This window comes from Hyperolius riggenbachi, chromosome 6, assembly GCF_040937935.1.
Source record: "Hyperolius riggenbachi isolate aHypRig1 chromosome 6, aHypRig1.pri, whole genome shotgun sequence".
NCBI lineage: Eukaryota > Metazoa > Chordata > Amphibia > Anura > Hyperoliidae > Hyperolius > Hyperolius riggenbachi.
The window spans coordinates 273,555,520-273,561,630 of record NC_090651.1 but is presented as its reverse complement, the minus strand read 5'-3'; positions in this window follow the sequence as shown (position 1 = coordinate 273,561,630).

The following is a 6,111-nucleotide window of genomic DNA, read 5'->3' as shown; positions in this document are numbered from 1 at the left end:
TTCTCTCCCATCCTTCCTCTGCAGAGGCATGTGGATGTGTTAGTAACAGCAGAAAACTCACCACAGCAGAAGACTTTCCAGTGATTACAACAAACACCGCTGTTACCAAGGAGAGGGTGCAAGGGGCCCCGTACTGAGAGACTGACAACTAAGAGCAAAGAGAGAAAAAATGTTCTGCTCTCTGCACAATTGTTCTAATGACTGCATCTGCTCAGCCGCTGATAATGAATCATACAAAGTTTTGTAGACAAAGATTTGTAGACACTCCCTATTCAGTGGATTTTGAGAGTGCAGAGACCCGAATGAATGGCAATAGTGGTGGTGGAAGACCCAAATGGATGGCGGCAGTTAGCTTGCAAAGCGTTCACAGCAAGCAGCCTAGTGAGAACTATAGGTTAGCATTGATTTCGCCAACCTTTGTTATCAGACTCATCTGCTTCATCCGGCTGATCTGTAAAAGTCATACTCAAACTCAAACTTGCAATCCGCTCACCTGAAAGGACCGAACAGACTAATGTGAGCGGATCCTGTTGTTTTGCACAGGTTCCGTTTAGATTCGTTCCGTTTTGTTCCACTGAACAGAACTTTTTTATTGTTAGTGTGAACCCAAACTGATAGCTAGCAAATAAAAATTATTGACTGCATCCGACCTTCTAACCGCTCCCAATTGATCTCTCCGAGCAGCGTTTGTTTACACTGTTGTTCCCGACTCTCTGAAGCACAGGTTTAATGCAGAGTTGTAGAGAATGTAATGCGTCCTGTAAAGCTGTCTGAAGTAAAATATGTACAATTTTGTCTTTTCTTACATTCTTTGCTAACCATAGTCTGAGCACCTTTGGGGGCAATTTGATTTAGAAAGGCTAGTTTCCCTATATTTATTTATTTGGTTTGTGAAAAGTAGTATATATACATAAATATGTAAGACTGAAATGTTCTAGAAAGTTGTATAAAAAAGATTTTAAAACTTCTGCGAGTAGATCTCCCAGGAGCTACCTCCGAGTTACTCACTGATGTGGCATTTCACACTGCTCTAGTGATGTGTGCTGAAAGTCTGGGATCTATGCTTTGTTTCCCTCTAGTGGCCATTAAAGTAATCTAACCTCTGACCCAGGGATACATTTCTCTCTCTATGGACAGCATGTCATGGCATGGGCTTGTATTTATGTCAGGCACAGCACACTTTTGTACTTTGCACAATATACAGCTGTAATCTGTATCAGTCTCCACATATCTACAGAAACCTGTCATCCTTTGAATCAATAATCATATACAGTATCATGTATGATGTGCATGCATTGTGACCTCTAGATTGCTGTTGCATAATTAAACTGAAGCTGCTACGTAATCTAATTATATAATAGGCTAAGTGCCTCAACCTTCAAGCAAGAAGAAGAAGTATCGCCCAGCCCCCAGGGCCGGTCCAAGCAAGAAGAAGCTAAACACTGCATTCCAGCGGTTCTGGAGGTGTGTTTAACGTCTAAGGGGAACAATGGTTAATTTGCGTATATTCAGCAGCGATGCACTGGGAGACATCTCAAACTCACTCCAACCTGAATTATTGCAAATTCTTTCTGTTTTAAGAAAGCAAACTTTTGTTTTCCATAGCATTTTAGTAAAGGGGCTTTTAGGACCATTGTAGTCCCTTACACACTCCAATGAGTTCTGGGTCACCATGAGCTTGCTGGTTAGTCTGTACCTCTCAGTGTTACAAGCCCCACTCCTTAGAGCCAAATTAATCCATGCCATGCACTGATGAGGATCAAACAATCTGAAGCAGTCTGTGGCTTCTAGGACTTTTGGCAAAGATTAGGTGGAGTTACTTTACTTGGTCTTGCACGGAAAGGAATTATGAGGGTCCTCCTTGTGGGGGCCCTCGATAAACGAGGAGAGGATGGCGGCTGCATCAAGTGGAGGAGGTATGCCAAAGCTGCGTAATTCAATACGCTTCATCGTGAAGGCGGAATGGAGGAGTAAGGGACCGAAGGCGTTTATTGACAAGGTACTGGTGGAGGGGTTGAAGATGACAAAGAATAATTTGTTTGCGATTCAGGATTTTCCTGCACAAGGAGCATATGATGTCACAATGTATAGTGAGGAAAAGGGTTTAAGGGTGCTGGCAGACTATAGAGAGAGCAGGGAGGATTTTATTAAGTGGCTGGAGTTAGTTACACCGCTATTTAATGAAAAAGCAAGACAAGTGTACGTTCAAATGTATAACCCGTTTGTGGAGCCTGATGTTGTGAGATTGTTTCTGCAGAGATACTTCAGAGATGTGAGTTGGGCAGAGAAGATCTAGAATCACATCGGTGTTTATAGGAGCAAGATGAGATTTAATGTGGAGTTCAAGAGGCAGGAAGGGAGCTGGCATGATGTGGTTCACCCTCCCCCTGTGTTTTCCATTGCCGGTGAGAGAGGCTATATCACCTACACTGGGCAGCCGCTCTACTGCCGGAAGTGTTATAGTTTTGGGCACGGTGCTGGCAGCTGCAGCTCTGAGGAGAGGTGCAGGCACTGTAAGGAGTCGGTTCACCCAGGCTCCAAGTGTAAAAAGGTGAAGGTGTGTGACTTGTGTGGTCTAGCGGGCCACTTGGCCAAAGAATGTGAAAAGCGGGGGAACACCCGCATATATACCTATGCTGCTGCTGCTGGCTCCTATGGCAGGGGCAGGAGGTGGTCACTGGCTACCCGTGTGGAGCCCCGGGACGCTGAGGCTGATGCCGAAGCTCCCCTTTCTGAGGTAGCTGGAGAGGGCACCAGTGCTGCTCAAACGGGTCCAACCGCTACTGTGACCCCCCCTGTCCCCTCTGCTGAAGAGGTCACTGACTCCCAGATGCTGCAGGTTGAGCAGGCTGAGATGTCAAAGCCGCATCGTGTCAAGAAAAGGAAACTGGCTGAGCATGTGGATGAGGATGATGATGATGAAGCTGTGGGGAGTGGGGGTGAAGAGGATGCCGTGCCTCCTTCTGCAGTGTCCCCCCCCCCGCTGAGCAGAACGCTGGTGCTCCTGCCTGTAAGAAGGCTGCTGCTGACGTGGCAGGGTGCAAGGCTGGAGAGGCTGATGTATGTGTACCTGGTGTTGTCCCGTGTCCCCCCGCTGTGGTGAGAGAGGCTGGGGCTGAAGGAAGTGATATTGTGGCTGAAACCCCCCCGGAGAGGCTCCCCGGAGCAGTGCCCGACTCTCCAGCTGATGATGATTCCCCTGACGCCGGTGACGTCACTTGCTCAGTTTCTGCTGAGCGGGGCCCGCAGCGCGACAGTGGAGAGCGTTCTGAGGCTTCCCTGACCCCTGCCACCAGTACAGAAGCCGCGCCCTTGGTCCCAGAAAGCCAGGCAGATGTGCCTGAACCCTGCAGAGACTCCCAGCGGCCCGCCATGGACGCTAGTAGCCGCAGGTCCGCTGGGAGCAGTAGTGCCACAGCTGCTGATGCCGGCTCAGTCGGCGAGAATAACAGGAATGCAGGCGGGGAAACAGCTGTGCAGTCAGCTGACCCGCCAGAGATTCCTAAGCCCGCCCCTTCTTCTGCTCTCTCGCAGAAGAAACTTAAAAGTTTGCCAGTAAACCCCAGTCCTGCATCCAGTAAAAGCCCAAAAGCTGACACTGCGGTGAGGAGATCCCAGCAAGGGACTGCCTCATCTCCCTCCAAAAATAACGACTCCCCAAGTTAAAAAAAGGAGGGAAATCAGCCAGCATGTCAGTCATGACCACAGAGGAGGGAGGTGGAGTTAATGCAAATGAGGAGGAGGAGTTTGAAATGGACCTGACAGACCCTGGGAAGGTGGAAGGTGAAAAAGAGGTGGAGATAGAGGAGAATGATAGTGATTATCTACCACCTTATCAAGAGAGGAAAGAAGCTGTGACTGAGTCTGAAAGTGATGACACCCGTGTAACAAAAATGAGGATCGTCAGTGACACTTCTGAGGGTGAATTAACCCCCCTGGCGGTATGAAAAATTCTGCCAGGGGGCAGCGCAGCAGTTTTTTTTATTTATTTATTTTTTTAAATCATGTAGCGAGCCCAGGGCTCGCTACATGATAGCCGCTGCTCAGCGGCATCCCCCCGCCCGCTTCGATCACCTTCGGCGATCTCTGATCAGGAAATCCCATTCAAAGAATGGGATTTCCTGGAGGGCTTCCCCCGTCGCCATGGCGATGGGGCGGGATGACTTCACCAACGTCAGCGACGTCGGGTCGTCATTGGGAGTCCCGATCCACCCCTCGGCGCTGCCTGGCACTGATTGGCCAGGCAGCGCACGGGGTCTGGGGGGGGCCGCGCGCCGCAACAGATAGCGGCGATCGGGCGCGGGCGGGCGGCGATCAGTGTGCTGGCGCAGCTAGCAAAGTACTAGCTGCGTCCAGCAAAAAAAAAAAATTATGTAAATCGGCCCAGCAGGGCCTGAGCGGCACCCTCCGGCGGCTTATCCCGTGTCCAGCACGGGGTTACCGCTAAGGAGGTTAAAGGTGGATGTGACCCAGTCTCCTGTGCCTACTAGCTGGAAGAACACTAGGCCAGCTAGGAGAGTTAACCCGGAGGCACCGGGACAGAGTACTGCTGGGGATTCTGGTCCGGAGGACTGGAACACAGCAGAATAAAAAAAACAAAGAAAGAAGAAGAATAGAAAGACAAAGCAGGAGCCCACCACTGTGGGTGTACGGAAGAGTCCCAGAGCACTTAAGAAATGAAGATGGCTGAGTGTAGGTTGCTTTTCACGTGGTGTCTTTTGGTGATGGTGCTGTCCCTGCTGTCTGTAAATGTGAGGGGGATCGGCTCCTCATACCGCCGGGCTGCAGTCCTGCAGGACCTCGCAAATTTTAGGGCGGATATTTGTCTGCAGGAGTGTATATTGAAGACGGTACCTGGCTCTGGGGAATGGGCAGGGGGCAATGCCATCTGGTCCCCTGCCTGCCAGAGTAGGAATGAGGGCATTGGCGTGCTGTTTAATAATCGTAGCATTAAGGGTTTGTCACATGCCGTCATCATTCCTGGGAGATTGATGGTGGTGAATTTTGATTTTTGTGGCTCCCAGTACCGTCTTTTTAACTGTTACGCTCCTGCAGACAAAAAAGAGAGGGCGGAGTTCTTGGAGGTGCCTAAGTTCAATCTGCCAGGCCGCATTAAGACCATTGTGGCCGGCGATCTGAACTGTATAAGATCGGTTGGGGATCGAGTGGGGTCAGGAGAGACCAAGCTGGACTCCACCAGTAGGATCCTCAACCAGATTGTGACAGATTTTGGACTGCAAGATGCAGCTTTAGCGGCAGGCAGCAGGGACAGGGAATATACTTATTTCTCGGATACGGGCACGGTTAAGTCACGCATAGATTACTTTTTACTTTCTAGGTATGTGGTGGTTTCTGCTGTCTCTTATCACCAGGTCACTTTTTCTGATCACAGAGCCATTCTTTGTTCCCTGGAAGTGTCGGAGAGAGTGGTGTTTGGGAAGGGAGTCTGGAAGTTGAATGTGGAGTTGTTGGAGGATGTGGATGTACTTGAAAGATTTAGGGTGGAATATGCAGGATGGGTGCGCAGGAAGAGAGGTTTTGTGGATTTGTTAGAATGGTGGGATTGGGTGAAGAGGAGGATTTATGGCTTTTTCAGGAATCTAGCGTATGAGAAAAGGTGTTTGCAGAGAGAGGAGGAAGAAAGTTGGAAAGTAAGGTTGCAGTATTTGGTGAAGATGAAGGAATGGGGGTATGAGGTGGAGGAAGAGTTGGAGGAGGCAAGACAGCGAATGAAGAGAATGTTGACGGAGCGTGGGAAGAGGATTGTGTTTCAGGCGAAAGTGAGAGATTTGGAAGAGGGGGAGTCTTGCTCCTGTTTCTTCTTTAAGAAGGTGGTGTCTAGTAGAGATGTGTTAGAGTCAGTGGTGGTGGATGAAAGGGAAGTGGTTGGTTCCGAGGTGATGGAAGAGGTGCGGAGATTTTAGGTGGATTTGTATGGAGGAGGGAATGCTGTGTCACAGGTGGAGATGGAAGAGTATTGTGATGAGGTGTTGGAGGAGTGCTTGGATCCGTTGGAGGTACAGCAGTTGAAAGAGTCGGTGGCCACGGAGGAGGTATGGGCGGCAGTGGGTGCCATGCAAACAGGCAAGACTCCAGGGAAGGACGGGCTCC